The sequence below is a fragment of the Aythya ferina genome (assembly GCF_964211825.1).
Source record: "Aythya ferina genome assembly, chromosome: 2".
Taxonomy (NCBI): domain Eukaryota; kingdom Metazoa; phylum Chordata; class Aves; order Anseriformes; family Anatidae; genus Aythya; species Aythya ferina.
The window spans coordinates 9,130,094-9,151,205 of record NC_140297.1 but is presented as its reverse complement, the minus strand read 5'-3'; the positions used below and the strand labels follow the sequence as shown (position 1 = coordinate 9,151,205).

The 21,112-nt window shown below is 37.9% G+C and overlaps 1 long non-coding RNA gene across 1 annotated transcript; it reads left to right on the top strand.

Moving 5' to 3' along the window:
* The first annotated feature begins 1,101 nt into the window (after positions 1 to 1,101).
* Positions 1,102 to 15,996, top strand: LOC311433080. Its single transcript, XR_014690553.1, has 3 exons — positions 1,102 to 1,176; positions 14,878 to 15,549; positions 15,827 to 15,996. It is a non-coding gene; the product is annotated as an uncharacterized lncRNA (long non-coding RNA).
* Positions 15,997 to 21,112: the final 5,116 nt, after the last annotated feature.

Below are 21,112 nucleotides of genomic sequence, written 5' to 3'. Positions count from 1 at the left end.
GAAAACTCAAAGGTATCCTCAGGGTCTGCAGTACAGTCTAATTATTATCACTCAAAAAAAAAAAAAAAAAAAAAAAAAAAAAAAAAAACCAACAAAAACGACAACAACAACAAAAAAACTTTAAACCTGCATGCTGCATAAGGCTTTTAGCAAATCTATACCTTTACTTAGGCTTTTAAGATTCAGCTTGTCATCACATTCAGCCAGCTCTGCTCTCCTTCAGTAATGACAAAAGAAAATGACAGCCACAGAAGTTTCAAAAAAGGCAGGAGTTAAAAATACCGACTCACCCCTTATCTCCTTGAGCACATCATTATTTCAGGTGACATGGTGAATTTAGGCAGCAAGTAAAATTTTTTACAATATCAGTTGAAGGTTTATAGGTTTATGTTGATAGGTGTCTGAAAAAGGGGATGACAGGAAAGTCCTAATGGGGAACTGAGCATGAAGAACAGTGTATAACAAATATATTGAAATTCCAGTGTCTTCAGTGGATTGATAGTTCATTCTCACTGAATGACCATCGGCAGGAGTATCCATCCCTGACTGATGTAACAGTGACAACGAGAGAAGAGGGAAGGCACAGTGGATTTTATGGAGCAAGGATGTTGAAGAGACACCTGGGCAGCAAGTTGGCAAGTGGCTCTCTCCCCACCCAAAGAAGCAGAGTTACTCCGTATCATTCAGGTCCAATGGCCTGGATTTCAATCAGCTGAAAATATCTTCACTTTTACAAGCTGACAATTTAACAGGCAGTTCTTCTGCTTGCTTTCTATTTACTGGAAAAGGGCAGGCTATAAATACAGGATTTAGTGCAGCTCAGGGCCAAGGTATGGGTCCATCTTGGCTCTTTGTATGTAAATACAGGTGAGTCACTGGATGTGCCCATACACACCTTGAAAGAAAAATAGCCAAAGTGATCACTGACTGCCAGGAACCTGTGCCAGATTGTTTGCAATGTCCTTTGCTCCTCCTTGGCTCATCTTCATTCATGAATGCTGAGCCAAGTTAGAGTCTGCCCTTTGGCTCATTTCATTGGCTGGCTCACTGCTACAAGGTACACATTTTTTAATGAAAGATTGTTTACACCCATGTACGTATATACACACACACAGACAAATTTCCAACAGATTTTAGGCTGGCTTGTCACAGGTTTAATGGCTCTTCTTCCAAAAGGTATGTGGTGAATTATTTATGCTCATAACAGCAAGCACAGAAGTTTCTGTGCTGCTGAGGATTTTACTTCAGTGTTTGCTTACGTGCTGCATGGAAGGCTTCCTGGTATTATTTTAAATTGCTTAGATGAAGGAAGAGTCAAGCAAAAAAATTCTGTAGGTCAGTGAAGTAAATGCTCCATTTTAGAGTGAAATTTGTGCCTATGCCTATATGTGGTCAAATGGTCCAAATGTGATCTTAGCTGATGATGTGGAAGAATTTAGTAACTCCTATAAATTCAGTGGACTTGTTACAGGTCACCATTGGCATAGCTGAGAGCAGAATTTGATTTGCAGCCCAAAAGAAGCTTAGTCCACCTGTTTTTTCTTTGCTGATGGTGTGCATAGTGCAAAGTACTTTTTCACTGTAGTGGGATCAAAGATATTTGATCAAAGACACTCTCTCAATAGTGAAGTGAGTGTGTTGTACAGCCAGGGTTTAACTGAGAAACACTCCACTTTTAAAAAAAATTTTCTCCTCCTCCATGCAAGAGCTTTGCCAAAGGGTGTACATGTTACTGTTGCAGCCAAAATTACTGTTATAGCCAAGGGATGTACACATTTCTGTGTAAATGCATTGCCAAAGGGTGTGCAAGCTACAGTTCAAAGTTACAGTTGAAGGGGCATTCCTAGCTTTAACGTATGTGATCTGCTTATCCAGTCAATTAAACGCGGTTTATTTTCAGATGGCTGAGGGGATTGCTCATGTGATGCAGAGCCTATTACTATGGGAGCCCTTAAAAACAAGTTCCCTTTTAACTTCTTGCTGTTATGCAAGGTATTACTGGTACTCATGGTATTCCCCATTCTTTGTACAATACATGCTTCTACAAAGTATAGCTTACCTCCAATTAAAGATGGTAAAAGTGCTGTGTTTTTATTCTGAGGGTGCCAAATATCCCATGAATCTGCTCCAGGCCATGCATGGATCTTTAGCAGGCAGTGTGGCAGCAATAGTCCCACTCTAAGGGATATTGAATGAATAACAATGGCTCAGGATACAGATCTGTTGGCATACTAAATTCTTCAGCAAAAATTATCTTTTCAGTACACAATGGGGGCAAAAACAGGGCAAACAAAGTGTAAAGAAAGAATATAGAATGGCACAACAATATGAGACAAGAAAGTGAAACTGGTTGAAAGTGTTCTTTTCAAAGCGATCTCAGTGTACCACCACCACCAAAAGTTTCTGAGAAATAAATAATAAAAAAATCTGTCAGAAAATCAAATGATTTCCACATTTCTTTTTTTTTTTTTTTTTTTTTTTTTCTGTGTGTGCGTGAAAAAATGAAGCCTCCATAATTTCTGTCAAACTCCATCAAAAATGTGATAGCTCTGTTCTGCCAGATAAACACTCTCGCTGCTCTCTCTCATGTTATAATTTCTCAGAGTGATCCATTACTGTTGTATCAGAGCTCCTCACCAGTGTCAATGGGTTCAACAGTTGTTGTGGATGATCCTAAACAGACATCTCTGCATGTTTAAAGGCTGGGCATGGTTCATCTTGTCTATTTTGCTTTAGGAGGAGGAGTTGCACCAAAACTTCCACTGACACTGGTCGCTAGGTCTCACTAGACCATACAGAGTGCCCAAGTTGGCTTCTTCATCAGGAGACCTTACATCCACCTTTGCCTTTTGACATCTACAGCACTAACATTTGCCTCTAGAATTCTACAGCAAGACATCAGTCAGTACTGAGTATTCGATACATATGAAGCAAAGAAAGATGTCTAATCTTTCTGAAACAGGTCTGAAAAATTGCCCTCTCTTGGTGCTTGCTTTTCTCCATGGAATAGTCAGGGAATATGCCATGATTAAATCAGATTAGATTAGGTCTAACTTCTACATATTTAAAGTTAGATGAGATAAAACTCTTTGTCTCAGTACTGATTCACAGCAGGAAAAAAAGAAAAAAAAAAGTTCAAAGAAAGACAAACAAGATGAGTAGGAGCAAGGAACGCTTCTGTTTGACATGCACATGATGCGAAATTAATTTAGAGGGAAAACAGGTAAAGAATAACATGATACAGCTGTTCACTAGTAAACTGGAAGAGACTAAATGAATGCAGCCTACATATTTCCTCCCAGTCAGGAGCAAAAGAACATTAAATAGGTTGGAAGAGACAAATCCGAATATCAAAAATAAAATATGGAAATATTTCTTCATAGCGCACAATCATCCCATAGTCGTGACATAGCAAAGAGCCCAGGAATTTCAAAGGAATCAGAAAAAGATGTCAGGTATATCAAGATAATAAGAATATCACTAGTTGCTTTACTTAGCTAATAATCATGATTGTCTCACAACAAAGGTAAAGGAATACACTGTTCTTTTATGATACATACATATTAGTGCAAATTCAACTGCTGACCTTGTCATTAGTCATATGAAAAAGGAGACAAAAAAAAAGCATACATTTGCCCCAAGCCTATGTTTGATTTTTGAGTATGTAGCCATATTTACCTAATGCTTGTAAACAAGCCAAAACTTGCATGCATAAAATTGATATTTTTCTTTACAAATTTGTTTAGAAATTGCTCCATGTTGCATGTAAGATGTAACATCTCTTTTATATGTTGAAATGAAATCACTTCTAACTTTCTCTTTTATGTCTTCCACTTTTACAAGATGTTTCTTCTGGCAATATCAGTCAACTTTCTTTACCTCATTCTTTGTTCCCACATTGCCAACATTTCTGTGCTGCTGACTTTTGCACATATCCCCAGGAGTTTTTCTGAAGATACTGTGAACAGGAGACCCTGGATGTTTACCAACTCCTTACTTATTTATTATACCTGGCTCACTTCCTAGGACACAGTGAAAACAGTGTCTGTTCTTGTTGATTGCTAAACAAACCTTGTAAGGAAACAGTTCTCCAGTATGTCTAGGAACATTGCTTCTTCCCTTGGGACCCCATCACTGTCGTCAAGGGCAACATCTACCTGGAAATTAGTGGCTCTCTGAGCATTCACACAAAGCTTGCTACCTGCATATTTATACATATTTTCTACAGTACGGAAACGTGTTAAATTTTTTTTCTTGCCCTTGTCCTTGGTATTTCTTGGGTTATATCTCAAAACCCATGGTTTGCTTTGCCAAATTATATGAACATTTTATTGTAACATTCTCTTCTACATTTAATGCAAACTTTAAATTTAAACATACAGCTTTGATAAACTCATTAGGGAGGCAATAAAGCTAGAACTAAGGTTTCTGCTTCTCAAAGGATATCTCAGATTCTGTTGTAGGGAAATGCACTTGCTGCTTATCCATGTGCAGCATACCCAGCATTACACAGGGATGAAATTTTCATCACTATCTTAGGGATTTGGATACCCATCTCCCATTAAAACTCCATTCATGACATTTCCAGGAGAATTATAGGAGTGCTTGTATAGATATTGCCTCATGCCTCTTGCCTCATTTCTGATTGACCTGTCATTTAAGTACTTATCAAACATTAAAACTTGCATTATATCACACACATCATGTGGGACCTCTATGACAGTGTTGCCTTTTATTTGTCATAGTGAATCTCTAGCAAAAAGAATTTGCATCTGTTCTTTACATGAAGTTTGTGTTTTTCCACTTTTTTTTTTTTTTTTTTTTTTTTTTTTTTTTTTTTTTTTGTCTTGTCTGCCTCATTTTTAATGCAGTGATATTTCTACCAGAGCTCCTACTGTGTAGCCACTATTTTAAACTGAACCATGTCTGGCAAAGGACAGTCAACACTTCAGTTCTGAAGGGCTTTTTAAGTAACTGAAAACCTTTGCTGTCAACCTGCTACATAGCATTTTATATATGCCTCCTTCACACCACAGGTCTCTGGGGTTCATCAGCCTTAATGTGAAACTGTCCAAACACTAGAGGTCTTTCAATGGAAAACAGTACTGGCAAAGCAGAAGGAAGCAAAGGAAAGAGACAGTAGGGAGGAAAGATCTGAAAAAGATGAAATCAACCTCTGAGATGCTAAGGGTATTTCTGAACGGTATATTTTTTAAATATGGTAAATATTATTTCTATCTGAAGGGGCTCAACTTCTCTCATTGCGTGAGCATGTGCTGTGATCAAAGAGACAACCACAGTATCAGTTCCAGACTCTTCTTGGTGTGTATCCCGATGGGTCTCCTGCCATAGGCCCTATTTCTGCAACCCCCAGCAAAACCTGGTGAGCAGTTCTGAATGTATTCCTGACTAGGAGGAGTGTTCCTTTGCTCTCCTGTACCCACCTCACACCACAGATGAGATGTGTTTCTTCCTGTTGTAAAGAAAGTCCAGGACAAAGAAAAACACGGGATCTACCAAGCCTCATTCAGTGATTTCACACAACCCCATTCCTCCATAGCACAAGCCCAACCTCTGTTTCTCAATTTCTTTATCACCAGACAAATTTCCAAGACCTTTCAGTTCACTCAGTGTATCACGAGGAGGACATTATTTACACTCAAATTCCCATTACACACGTGGTGACACATGTCCCCCTGATTCTTGATGTGGCTGAAGAATCACTACAACAGGTTTGTTCTTTCACTAAACTGACTCTGTAGAAGAGGTCACGTACAGCTTTGATAACTATAATACTATTATTTTATCTGCCACATTGAATACATATAATGACAAATATGGAGAGTAAATAATCATCTGTATGTGGCATAGAGGAAAAAGCCAGCACAAGTGTGAAAGAGATGATCCTGTTTACCTCATCTGTGTTACCCTTGAAGAGCATCTACATCTTCTGCCCATCTTCTACCTTCAGTGCTGAGGAGCACAAGATCACTTTCCAGTCAGACACTTCCAAGCTGTTTTGCAAGTAGAGTAGTCATAGCCCAAATTGAAATACCCTTAAATAGTGTTGTAGGTAAGTAGGGGCTGGCGTCTGCAGGATGGAACAGGGCAGGGACACAGCTTTGGTGAATCCATGGTGAATCATGCATGGAATATGCTGGAAGTCAGGGAGCATTAGGGGCCTCAACAGAGATTATATGTTCATTTACTGGTTAGCATCCATTACTTTATGCACTGTATGTTTGTCTTGTAGTTAGAGCATGTGCTACTGGTCAGAGGGACATCACCTTCAACTGCATGGGTCTTTAATTTGAACAAAAACAGTCATTTGCACAACCTTTATGTTCTGAATGGCTGACCTACTTGTAAAATACAGCTTACCCTGCCAGAAAGCTCAAAAGCTGGAGAGCATATCAAAACTGTTGAAAATTCATATTTTGTAGATACTCAGGGCCAAATCACCAAACGTGATTAAACTTGTGTAAATCAGTGTCCCAACATCCAACATCCCTGGGCCATTCCAGGCTTGTACTGGGATTTTCACAGCCCCACATCTACCAGTGTTCAAGTAAGGACTGTAAAAATGCAAGCTTCTGGCCTCCTTCTTTATCTTTTGTGGAAGTTAACCACAATAGAAGCTAGTTATTTATACAATACTTTGGGCTGGTCTGGAGGGAAAAAATCAATCACACAGCTGTTTTGGGTTGTTTTTCTCTCTCTTGCTGTGATGCACAAATTAAGCCACTGATTAATCAAACAATTCATTGACAAGAACCCTGATTTATGTTGCGTTAAGTTACAGCATGCAAATATTTGCATAGCACTGGATGTAGATTTAAACACAGACTCCATAAGTATTATTCTTTTTTTAAACCATGAGCATTTTTTAAGCATAATTCAAGTGCAAAACTCAAGCTATTCATCTTTCCTGGTGATTTGAATGGACAGACTGTGGCAAGAGTCAAACTATTTGTGCTAAAACCTTAATCTGATAAATAACTCCAAGGATGATTTTTAAAAGCACAAAGGGCAGTAATGTGCCTTGCTCCCACTAACAGTTCAAAAGAGTTAGGCACCCTGCTCCAGTTTACATTTTTAAAAATCTCCCTTCTTTGTCCTGAAATCTGTGTTGACAGCAAGCTCCATTCAGGAAATTCTTCAGAGAGAAGCCAACATGCAGATTCAGACCTTTCTGTGGATGTGCAAAGAACAACTGAGTAAACGGAGACCAGGGAAAGACTGATGTTTTGTAAGCAAGGAAAAAATAAACTTCTCAAGGGAAAAAGTAAAAGGCAAAATTGTCAATAGATTGTCCACAACTCAGAACCTGAAATCTCTTTTAAAATTTAACTGCACTGTGGCATGCATATAATATTATTCAGGCACTAAAATCTCTGCTAAGGTTTTGTTTCTCTTGTCAAAAAAAAAAAAAAAAAAAAAAAAAAGGACTCAAAGGATGCTATGCTCCAAAACAGACCTTTGGAGGGGTAAATCCAGGTCCACATAATCTCTTCAGAGCTCTTCATCTCATTCTGACAAGGTGTTCTGCTCATTCTATGGAAATATGTGCTAGATGTGCTTTTTTAATGCAATTTAATTATTTACATTCAAATCTCTTATTTGAAGATGGGTTAAACAGTTATTTGAGCCTTTGTTAGTGGTGCCTTTTTTTTTTTTTTTTTTTTTTTTTCCCAGCTATTTTGAGGAGATGAATCTAAATTAACTTTTGCTAAACCAGTAGTAAGGTCTAAGCAAGTCAACAATTATTTATTTATCCATCAGATGGGAAGGATAGCTTTTTTTTTTTTTTTTTTTTTTTTTTTTTTTTTTCCCAGAGGTAAGCCGCATTATTTAGAACATGGCATAGTTTGTGTCTAGCTTTTACTAATACATGGGAGCACGATGCAACTCCTTTCTTACCTCCCCACTTCTGTTAAATCCTGCGCCCCTTCAGGGCTGTGTTTGGCTGATGTCTGCACTGGGTAATTCTCAGCAGACTGGCTCTCTGGGCTGGTGCTCCCGTGCGAGCAAAGCTGTCGTGACATAAGAGCGATGCCTGCAAGGTGCCCGCAAACAAAGCCATTCTTACTGAGTTTATCTGCATGAATTGGTAGAGCTTGCCCATTCCTGCCCAGTTCTTTTGGCTCAGACACCTTAATACTGACTATATCCCTTGCTATATGCTGAGTAATCTGTTGTGAAAAATGCCTCCAAAGAGGCCCCATTATGCACGCTCTCCTACCAGGCAACATAAAAATCCTGCCTAAATGGCATGCTGATTAAAGTCCCATAAGTTTTTAAATGATTACTTACGTTTCCCAACCATTATCTCATTGCTGAAGCACCTTGCCAGAAGCCTTCTTTGTGGTGAATAATGAAATAATGCAAACTGATGGGACCCAGTGTTGATTTTTAAAGGAAAACAGGCCTCCTGAGATAACAGGATCAATGTAGGTGGTGTGAACTGTTGAAAAAGCTGGTCAACAGACATGTCAGACACACCTTCATCACAGTCCATACAGTGGTATGTCAGAGACCAAAAACCTTTCTGACCTCCCTTGTTGGGCTACCTAGGCAGTGCTGCCATGAGTGTGGAAACAGAGAGGGGAATTGCTCAGTGGAGAGAAGACATGGAAAAATCTCAGAAATATGTAAAGCTTTGGTTATCCATGGCTGTATGTACACTGAGTTATGGATCATCATATCCCACAAATTATATATGTTGCCACCATCCCAAGATCACACTGGGAAAGAACTGCAGCTTGCTTGGATCTCCTGTATATTCTGTGGCTAAGGCTGAGATAAGGACAGAGTGAGGTTCAGGTACAATTTAACATTTTGTTAGGTAATTTGTGACTTGGCAACAGAATCCAGAAAAACTTACCGATCTTAGATTTACCATTTTGGACATGCCTTTGGCCAGCTATGGTTGAATTAATTGTTCTCTGTACAGTGTTCCAGTTTCTGGTATTTAAAATGAACCAAAAGAGAAGCCTATATCTTAAGACCATCAGCTTTGTGGGGCAACCATCTGACAAAATAGAAAAAAAAAAGTCAAGAGAAAAAGGTGACAAAGACTTATAAAGCAGTTTTGCTTTTGACTGATACTAGGATTTGTGAATCTGTGATTGCCCAGTTTTCAGTGACAGTGAAAACTCATAGGCAGCTCCTTTTAGGCATATTTCTATTACCTCCATGATTTGGGAATAGCTGTAAAGTCGTAATAAAAATGTGCATAAGCACAAGAGTTAAAAGTAGGTCTACTACTTTCTCTGTCAGAATTGAGAGTTTTCAGAGTGTACTGAAAAACGAGAGCTTTATTGGTTTCCTTTTTGCTTGTTTATTTGCTTTTAAACTTAATTGGACATTGTTCCTATGAAAAACCTTTGACTTAAAGTTACTGCATTTCAGTGTAACAAATTCAGTTGTGAGGCTCAAATGCCAAATGGCATACCAGCTGAAACTTCTCCCAGCGAGGCTTCATCTAAACTAAATCTCGCAAACAACACCCTTTTATTTTGGAGACAGACCCAGGAATGAAATGTTAGAAAAATATGTTGAATTGGGTATATAAGTGTTCTTGGTGTTTAAAGCTGTAGTTCAGGCCTCACTCCACTATGACTTTCCTGTGTAATGTTGACCTCAGTGGTCAATGTGAAAACATGAGAGCTCATTCTGGTACCTAAAATTGAACTGCGTCTGAGTCTAGCTGCCTTAGACCAAGGAAATGACTCAGAAGTTCTTCCTTCCTAACAACAACCTTACATGTATTTGTTGGCTACATGAAGACTGCAGAATGCTTGGGTTTCTACAGTCAGGCCCTCAGGCTTGTATGGAAGTTACTCAGTTTAAAAATTTAAGCAGCCAGTTATTTTCTAAGTTCTGGAGACCCAGCAGAACATTCAAACATGCCTAATGTGCGTAGACTCAATCTTACCCAGCCCAAAGAAATAGAGCTGTCAGCACTGCCAATTTTTGCATTGCTATCAGTTAAGCAAATTTATTTTCGCAGGTTTGAAAGTGGGGAATCGACAGCTCCAGAGACTTGTGTTAAAAAGAGTGTCAGTATAGTGGTGTAACAGATATCCATGAAGTCTGAGAACTGATTGCTGAATGGCCTTATACAAGCAGATATTCATATTGTGATGGCACTCCAGCCATCAAAATATATTCCTACAAAAAGAAATGAAAAATGAAGATTCATAAACAGCTCTGGCCCTCACAATACAGAAAGTACGAATACAATCACTTCTTGAGAATTTCCATAGCAAAATTAGTGTCGTTGCCCATGAGCTTAGGAGATAGTCTATGGATGCCTGAGGAGTTAGCACTCACAACTATCACTTCACAAAATATAGCTTTAGCTGCACCATGTAGAACATTTTGAGGCCATCATGTAGCCTGATATACAAGAATGCAGGGGCCAGATGAAAAGCAAAAGAGATCCTAACTCATGTTGAGAATGACCTGGATTATGGACTTTTTTCCCCAACTTTTTGTCGACAGTGTTTTTTAGTGCACAGAAACAGTTCTGATAGGAGGGACCCACCAAGAACCTCTTTTTCACCTATTAATTTAGACTAGAAACAGCTAAAGCCAGATAGGTACCTCATTCAATGAGATTGAGATTCCAGTTTTGGCCCATACATTTCAACTGTGATGGAATGAAGACAACAGTGACATCGCTGATGTCTGTGTGGCTCCATCCAGCTCCTCGGTGACCAAGTGTGGTTTCCATGGAATATGATGATAATGGTGCAGTTCAACATTTCTGAGCTCTCTTGAATGTACAATAGCACTGGAGCCCTCTCCTGTTTGCAGTAATGTGACTTTGATTTGCTCTCTGGCCACACGAATCACCTCTTTCTATCTGTACACATAGTGCTTTATCGTGTGAAAAAGTGCTCCATCCAAACAATGTGAATTAAAGGTAAAGTAAGTCTACAGAATTCCTTCTTTGTAATAAGTTATCCATTAAATACCACTTAAGCTTTTCTTGTTTTAAAGCATATGTCAACATAATCTCAAATACTTTTTATAAAGTACTAGTAGTAAGTCATTAAAAATGACAAAAATGTCTTTAATCTATAAAAAATATTTTAATCAACTGAGATATCTTTTTCAACATAACAAAATAAACACAACCCAGACTGGGCTATCTAATCTTCAGCTCACAATGGGATGACTTTACAGCAGAATGTCAGAATCACTGGCTAAATTCATTGGGTGCTTAATGCTCTCAGAAGTTTTCAGGTATGTTTTCATCACTACTGTGGAATATCCTAGTTCTTTTTAAATATTTGCAGATCTCAAATGTTTATATGTTTGTATTTTCTTAGGGGAAAATGCATGTACTTTCAGAAAGGTGCCATGACTGAAAAATAGGAAATAAGTTTTTGCTAGCAATTGATCAAAGTTAAGATAATGATTCCATACCCTTTCTGAGAAGTCATTCTTCAATTCTTTTCCCTTGTTTTGACCAAAGAGAAGAATCCTGATAAAGGCAGAGAAAAGAAGGGTATCTGGTGAAAATCTAGGAGAACGTTGTATTTGTACTGTTTGTCTACTATGATATTCTTTTCTGAGCTCAGTAATAGGGGACAGTTCACTCATGGCAGAGTTAAACACTTAGACTCTTCTAATTTGGGATCTAAACCCTACAGCCTGAGCCTGCGATGAAATCACTGTTCTGGTCATATCCATGTCCAACATTGCAGACGCTTGTCATGAGTGCAAGGACAGCAAAAGTCAGATGAATTTGAAATTTCTCCTATTCTGTTTTTGTTTATCGTTGTGGCCAATCATGAAGCAGGACAAAACTTATCCTGCAGAAGATGGAAGGCCATGGTACAGGGCACATACTCTCAGTGTGACACAGGGAAGTGATGGTGTTTCCTGCAGGTCTCACTCTGGAGAGTGGCTCTTAGCTGTAGCCCTCCAGTTATCTTTCAACGTGGCCATACTATAAATTGCAATAGATGGCTTTGTTGTAGAAGTCACTCTGTCCTCCCACCTGAGAGCAAAGACATCTTAAAAACCATGGACACCAGCTGGAGTCCTTGAGCACAATGGAGCTTCACAAGGTGTGGGACATGCTCATCTGTGAAAGACACATAGGTTTTCAATACTTTGGAACAAACTACTTCATGTGTTAAGATCATTACAAACGTTAGAACTTTCCACCTCAAGCAAAGGCTTTCATTGACTTTACTAATTGAGCATATAAAACAAACAAATGTATAGGGGAGGAACATACAACCTCTTCCCTAAATATAAACAGTTTACTGTGTTGTCCAGCAGAGCAGGAAGAAAGAAAGAATTTCAGAAGGTATTCATGTTTCTTAAAACACAGAAGGAATTGCTCAAATGCTATGTTGGTGACAGAAGACACAAGGAGAGAGGAGAATAGAGCAGAGCAGAGCAAAGCAGAGGATGAACCAACCTGTTTTTGAACACATCATCTATTAAAAAATAATCAGATATATCATAGACCATGAAGAACTTGTTCCGTGAAATACACATTTCAGTGTATAAAAGATGATAGCACATGGCAGTTGGATTAGAAAGACTGACCTGAATCTGTATGTTTTCATTGTCTGAGGAAGTTCAGTCTTGGATTCTTGTTTTGACCTATTTTGTTCTTTTGGAGACTCTCCACTTTTGCAAGTGATATAGCTTTGATGTTTAAAGAAAATCTGGAGTTCAGAGCAGCGTCCAGATCTTCATAGCAAGTGACAAAGCTGTACAAGAAATGTTATGCAGTTCTGTGTTTTCACCTACAGTCTGCTCATCAATCAGTTACTACTTTGGACTACATCTAAACTGCCAATTTTGGGGCAGCTATTAGTAGTGGTTTAAAAAAGAAATCAGTTAACCCTGCTGACCCCTAGACCAATCAATTACTTATACTATTAAGGCAATATTTTGTCCTAGATCACTGTTATTATTCACTATCCTGTCAAATGGGAAATTCAGAAATATTTTGTACTATCAAAAGATCAGTTTTCTTGTTTTGTTTTGGTTTTGTGTTGAAATAGTGCATTAAATATGATAAGATGTTAAAACTTATTCTCCACAGAAAATCAGTTCCAGTCTATCAGGTACTGGACAAAGATACCTACCATTTCTCCTTGCACAGCTCTGGCCATTGGATAAGCAATGTTAATGCATTGTTCAGAGAGATACAAAAACCACGGTCAGTACATGAAAAAAATAAATATATTTTTTTATATCAGACCTCACTCCATTATTTTTCTGTTTAATCTGTGCCATACGGTAAAAACATAATCATATGCTGTAGTGTTGGGGTTTTGCTGGCATTTGTTCAAAATGACATGGATAATTCAGTTGTGACTTATTTTTTTTAACTGAGATAGGATAATCTTGTGATGGGACACTGGAGTAGGACTCAAGAGGTTTAGAATAAATCCTCAATTCAGCCCATCTTCCCTGGTGACTTTGAGTGAATCAGTTTACCTCAGTTCAGAAACATATTCAAACGTGTGAATTGTTCCACCTTCATGCAACCAAATATTTGTGTGCAAGGCCATATTCAAGCACATGTTCATGTCCTATTGACTTCACGTACACTGAATATTTATTAAATATCTATGTTTTCTGATGAACTAGAATATAAATATATGTTCTATATATTTCCTCTTGATAAAACAGGAGTGATATACACCATATAAAATCTTTTACTTGTCTTTCCTATTTTAGGCACAGTTTGGGATAATCACATACACACAATATTAGTATTTTAAATCTAATATTTACTTATTACTCTGAATTCATGAGGACTAACAAAGGAATGAAGTAACCCTAAACATAATGATAGCTGTTATAAACCAGCTATTAGACTAAACTCTTGGTTCCAGATCTGCCTGGGAGTTTATGAACAATAAGCAGTAGAGTGGGTACTTAATTATTTCCAATACAAATAATAAGCTATTACTACTTTTAAATTCCATCTTCTCAGTTATTAAAATCAACAACAACAACAAAACAAAACAAAAATCCAGCAAAGCCTATTGATAAAGTGGCCAATGTTTAGACCTGAACAGTCTAACCCATTTGTGGTTGTCCAAAACACTAAGCATTTTTCTTACTACAGGGAAAACAGCAGAACATAGCTATAAATGGTGATTGCAGTTATTTCTGAGTAACACAATAGTTGTACCTCAGTGTAATATACAACATGGTTAGAAAAAAATAATACATTGAAAGGTGGCCTGCCTGGTTTTAGAATTACTTCAATTCAGACTAATCTGTATTTTATATGATGAGACCATAAAAAAGTGCAAAACTCCACATAAAAGTTTATGATAATAATGACTGTGGTTCACAATGTGTGCTTGATCTCCATTCATATTCCATATTTTATTGTATGATAATTATCAAATACTTCTTTATTGTGATCCTTGTTTCCTTTCATTCTTCTTATAATTGAACAGAAAAGATATCAACAGAGGTATTTCTATCATTTAGATATATAAATAGAGTTGGAAATCTCTGAATGTGATTACCCCAAGCTTTTGCTAAGCTTTTGTAATCACAGTGTCCAATGATGGACAAATTTAGCTTTCATTCAGACCAGTTATGGAAACTGAACTTCATAGATTTCTCTCCTCACAAATTTCATCTATTTTGTGTGTTTTTAATGGGGTATCTAATATGTAACAGCAAAGTTTTGCTCATCATTCTGGCATAATCAAATGGACAATATGATAATTATACTTTCTTTTCTCTCTTTTCTTTTCTTTTCTTTTCTTTTCTTTTCTTTTCTTTTCTTTTCTTTTCTTTTCTTTTCTTTTCTTTTCTTTTCTTTTCTTTTCTTTTCTTTTCTTTTCTTTTCTTTTCTTTTCTTTTTCCTAGCAGATAGTTGATGCTTTACTGCTTACCAGCAGTGAAACAATCAGTAATGCTACATCTTGATGCTGCAGCCCAAAGGAGGAGCTAGATCTGCAGTGCTGACTGATAGAAGGAAGTTTAGTTGATTTCCTTGGGACTTGAAACACTGAACAAACACAGGATCACCATCAAGGACTGAAGGCCAACCACAAGACTTGTCCAGGAGAAAAAAAAAATGGGTTCGAGGCACTTTTTGACACTTGAACTGAAATATGGACATCACAAAGAACTATCCAGTGGAGAAACACAGCTCTGCATAGATATTATGGCATGCAGAGTAGTTGAAGAGACAAAGAAAGAGTTGACCTTAGCTTTGCCCACCTTCCAGTACACCCAACACCTTGCTCAACAGTAGTCTTAGGAGAGATAGGGAGGCCCAGGTGGGCTGTGTTGTGCTCTGCCTAAGGACAGTAGGCTAGTGCTGAGGTGGGCCTTCTGGTCTATCTGATCCCTGGTTGGGAAGGGGACAAGTGCTATCGTGTGTTGCTGAGATAACACCTGACTATGGTTGCACTGGGACCTGCAGTAATTTCAGCCTACCGATGTGTCATTTTTGAGGAAAGTAATGGAAAATCCAGGCAAGCTGTTACTTTCTTTGGCTGAGGGATTGCTTCTCAAGATCCTTCTTCATGTTCAAAGGTAAGTATGTGATAATATCATTATCATCATGGTTTTGGGTTTTGTGAAGATTTATACCCATCGTTCACTGTATTGGGAAATCTCATCCCTGACCTAGACTGGCAGCATTTGTTTTCTACCATCCCTGAGGGCCAGAATGATATTTAGCTGTGAAAACTGCCAAGGCACCTTCAGTACAGAGAACAAAAGCCTTGCTTTCACCTCCTGAGAAACTGCAAGCACAAAGAACTTTTTTTTTTTTTAATCATCTTTTATTTTATTTTATTTTTTTTTGTAGGAAATATGTGACAAGAATCTAATGTCAGTATTTGCTGACACTTGCCTGGTGCCATCTCATAATTCTTCTTTATTAAAACAGGAAATACACTGTGTTGGATATGTTTTACACACACACACACAAATGCACACAGGCTTCTCTCTCTCAATAAAGACAGTACACAGATTCATCTCCCATTTTGTACAGAGCTTTTTGTTACACCATTCTTGCAGTGTAAGAAAGCTGTAGTGTAAAGGTGAATCACAAATGGCAAGAACATGCTTATTTTCTCATATACTATGTGATGTATGCAAAGGTAGACATAAGTCTGTATTTTATTTGTGAGATATTTCTTCATAGTTCTCTTGCCACTATTATCTTCAGAAAAGGGAAACCATTAGTTAACATCTTTGTGAATTTTTGCTAAAATTACTTTTTTTGTGTACTAGTTTTTAGCTGTGTCTGTTCTTGGAAAGTAGCATGCCTCCTCTACAAAACAGTATTCCAATAACGCTTGTATTTCCCATCTCTGGGCTGGAGAGACTATGAAAAGTATCTCTCTCTCTCCTTTTTTTTTTTTTTTTTTTTTTTTTCCTCAACAAATCTTTCAAAACTACTCAGCCCCTTAATTTCATTATAAATTGGACTTGTACAAATCCTTACAAGTATGGTTGCCCTTTGACAGTTCTTCCTGCTTTAGTCTTAGAACAGCAATGGGAACAGGACTCTTGATCACAGCAGGAATGCGTTTATGATCATGCATTGCTCAAGTCTGTTTTTATTTCTCATTTTATGTAAAATGCTGCAGTAATCCCTTTAGAATTCCCCTCAGCTTAAATCTCAGAGACTGTTCAAGACTGCCTCTTAATGTCTCAAGAGCACTTCAGCTCACATAAGCCTCATATTCAACAGGTAAAGCCCACTTTGTTCTATAGAGATGGCTAAAGTAATGTAAAATTAAGGATTTAATCTTCTGTGGTAACTCAGACTGTCCTCAGTCCAACACAAAGACACTAAAAGTCTGTTAACTTTTAAGTAAGTAGAAAATTCTTTGATTGACAGTGGTCTGCTGTATTGATCCCAAAAACTATGCCACAACAAATTTTATTACAATTGGGTGAGAAGGCTTACTGCACACTTTGAGAACGCAAGAGGATTCATTTCACTATTAACAGGTTTTCTCCATTATAAACTCTAATTGACAGGATTTAAAAGCAATTAAAGTTGAGACCAAACATTTTGGACAAATTAAGGAAGGATTTTTTTTTGGTTGTTTCCTTTTTTTTTTTTTTTTTTTAAATCTAAATTTAGACTGAAGCAGTCAAAGGAGGGACTGGGCACTTGAGAGTTCAAATGATTGGTAATTATATGAAATGGAATATAGTCTGTAGAATTTAATTCTCCTTAGGAACTACGCAAAGTAGCTTAACGAATCTTCATCTTTAATGTGTTTTCTCCCATTTAGTGGCCAGATGCTTGTACAATGTACTCCACCAATTAATGGAATATTGTAGCCTAGGCTGACATTCAAGGTGACTTAATACAAGGACAGACAAATTTAATGTATATTTCCTCAGCCACGGATCTATCTGGTACCTCAAAAAAAAAAAAAAAAAAGCCACAAAAAAACCTTCCAACTCTTCCCCTCGGTAAACCAACAGAAGATACTTTAAGATTGTATGGGCTAGTATCCTTCAATTCATTGAACGAGTTTGTCAAGAGGAACAAATGCAGCTGAGAGAAGCTTAGCAGCTGGACATTTTGATGTTGATGTGCTGGAAGGAATTCTGTTTCAGGGGTGCTTTTCTACCTTGAACTGGGACCAAGAGTTGATATATGAATTCATGTAACTTAATGTTCTGGAACATTTTAGTTTGCCATATGCAAAATGAAGCAGTTTGAGAGTAATTATTATTAACTTGTTCCCATTACTACAGTTCCAAGTCCTCATCAGAGGTATGGAGGACCAGTTAGGTATCTATCTCAGGATGAGTTGAATAACTCTTTAGACTGCATTAAGTAGACCTTACATTAGATCTCCACTGAGCACAGTGGAAGCTTAGGTCACTCATGTAAATAAAACCACATATACCAATGTTTAGGAATCCTAATATGTGAGCTGAATCTTACTGTGAGTGATAAATCTGCTTTAACTCTACTTTAATTTTCACATGAAAAAGACAGCCTTTGCCATCTCTCTTGCTTAGAAATTCAACATTAGATCATTTCTGACCTGACTCTATTTTAAATTTAACTTTTCGGAAATGTGTATCTTTGAAGAAAAGCTCTGAGATTTGTAAAATAAATATAACAGATTACAACGTTCTGAAGGCCATATCTCATTCTTCTTTTTACCTGTGTTTTGATACTTCACTGTCCAGAAGTATTCAATACATTCCCTTCTGTCCCTACATTCCTTTGATTTCTATTGCTTTTACATAATGAATTATGTCCAAAATGACCAAATTGATAAAAACAGAAGAAATTAACATCAGTATTCACAGGCCGTTTTCAGTGGCATCATTGGGTGGCCACAGTCTCATTTGAGAAGCACATCTCTTCAAAAGGAGTATGGATGCAGTACAGTGGATCTCAGCCTCTCCTTTACTATACTGTTTTTGGTAAAACCCCATCTTGTCATTGAGACAAAGACCATAAGATCATCTCTTCCCCTTGCTTGGCAGTAAGACACAAACCTTATGGCAATGCTGTCATGAAAAACTCTTATGGGCATAAGTGAGACCTTACTACTGACATTGCACCACAATGACAATACAAATCCCATTCACCTTGTAAATAGAGGAAAAGTAAGACCATTTTCACTTTCTTTTCTTCAGAAGACAAGGGTATTTATTATATACAATTTTCGAATCTCGCAAATGAACAGAAGCTATGACAAATAAATCATTTGACAAACCACTTACCTTCCCAAAAATAAAACCCCCAACACCTCACCTAGCTCTTCTCAGCACAATCCAAAATCAGGCACTTAGCTGTCTCAGAGCTTCAGTTTTAAATGGCTTGCTGAAAGTGTACAGACTCATAGACAATTTCATTTCGTAAATGTAGACTTTGCAAGCAGTGCCAGGATAAATATAGGGCTCTAATTACTTAAAGAAAAGGCAACTAAGAGGTGGTGAAAGTTGCTCTTCCAACATCCATCTATCTAGGTTACAGCTTTATAATGTTACCCATCACCATAAGAGCTGAGTGCCTGCTGTGCAAAAGACCTCAGCAATACAGGAAAGCTAGAAAGGAAAGGCAATGCATCTGCAACATGGCCCCTAGCCCAGCTACCATCTGACCACTCTGCCATAGGCTTGTTTAGTCTAAAGTAAATAGTTTAGCAAGACCTTTTTGAATATACATCTAGGAGAACATCAGTAACTTTACCCTACTTGAGGTCAGTGAGTGTGAAAAACTGTCTGAGGGTCCTATTAACTTGCTACTGCCTTAAAAAGTAGGATCTCAGATAAGTCTTTTGTAACTTCTCAGGAATTCAGTTTCTTATCCCCAAGATAAGAGAAGTTCTTTAGTTCATCTGGCAGCTAATACAATATGTAGGAAAAGCTCTGGGCCAAGAATCAAAACCAAGGTCTCTCTCCGTTTAACTTCCCAAAGGCTCCATTAGTACTGCCATATTTGTTTTTTTCAGATCTCTCCCTCCTGCCACACACGTTCTTGAATTTTGTTCTCCTTTCACTGGTAAAAGGTTAAAAAGGAGAGGAAGAGTGTCCCATTAAGACCAGCTGGCTGATGTTAAGCCAGAGTGCTTTTGGGGATAGTGAGGATTTGAACCCTTCAATTGCTGATAAATGCCTGATATCCTGGTATTTGCTAAACATCCTCTGGAAAGGCCAATGCTCTCAGAGGATGTAAATGATGTGGTACCTGGGATGGGATTCAGATGTGGGAGATGGTACCTCAACGTTGTGGTCTCCATGTGAGCTCTGAGGAGTCTAGGAAACTGTTCAGCTGGCCAAATGTCTGTGACTAATTTATTAGGAGCTGATCAGCTCTCAGGGCTACATGGACTGTGCTGATTCTACCTATTCTGACTGTAATAAACACTCATGTATAGCTCACAGGGACACATCTGTGCTCTGGATGCCTAAAAGCATCTTCCTCCAGAGCTATATCCCACTCTTGGTTTCTGGATCATGAGCAGGTGTGAGTATGACAAAGTATCTAGCTCAGTCTTGTCTAAGCTGAACTCATTCTCTGCTTGGACAGAAGTTGGATTTTCTACTGCTTTAGAAACTGTAAATACCCATAGAGAGTTAAGCAGATCTTCAAAACTAGAATTTGGAATTTACACCCCTCAGGGAACAAACTTAGGTGCTTTGCTCAGAAAGTTAATTTACCCAGGCATGCTGTTTAGGTACCGGGAAAAAGAAGCTTCTCTCTGCAGGACAGCTCAAAGGCAGGAACTGAAATCAGCTTCTCTGAATCACCTTCTGGAAGTGCTTTCCTTTCTCTTTCAGCTGTAAAGAAAGCTCTGGAAAAATTTAGGCACTACAATGACAGCATGAATACCTGCAGCCCAAATTACCTTACAACCAATTCTGGATGCCTAAGTTTTCTTTCTTTCTCTCCCGTGGCCTGCGAAGTCTGCACGTAAGTGCTGAAGTGCTTGTTTTACTGTTACTGCTTATGCAGGTTGACATTCTTACCATATGCAACCATGTGTGTCTTACCTCTAACTAACACAGCTGGAGTATTTCCTTACTGTCTTAGAGCTAATCACCTGTTTCTTTCTGCCAGCTGTAGCACTGGGCATTGATTTAGCTGTGGAGATGAAACTTTCTTGATATAATTGGTAAAATTTTTAATCAATCCAATGCAAGAACCTTCTTCTTTCTACTAGAATATTCTGTTTCTCCTCTCTCCCTAGGAAATCCCATTATCTTCTGTTGTGTGTCAAAATATATCTACTGAGTATTGATATCAAGCAATTATGTGAGGCAAAATCATTCATGTACGGTATACTGGCAGAGAGAAATGACTGCATTCTGAACTACATCTCTTTGTAGCAACATGGCAAAGGCTTCAAACCTCATATGGAAATGAGCAGTGCATGTAAATTACTTTGTCTAAATGGATTTTCATTAGAAGTGGAATCTAAGCAGTTCAAAAATCACTAATGTTCACTGGCAGGAGCCAAATGGCTGAGTCAACATCACTTTTAGTCTTTAGTGCCTCTTTTCTATAATGCTGAACCACTGAAATAGTCTGATCAAACTTGGCATTACAGAAAAAGCACTGTGCCAGATTAGTTAAGTCATAGACTGACTCATCCTTGGGGTA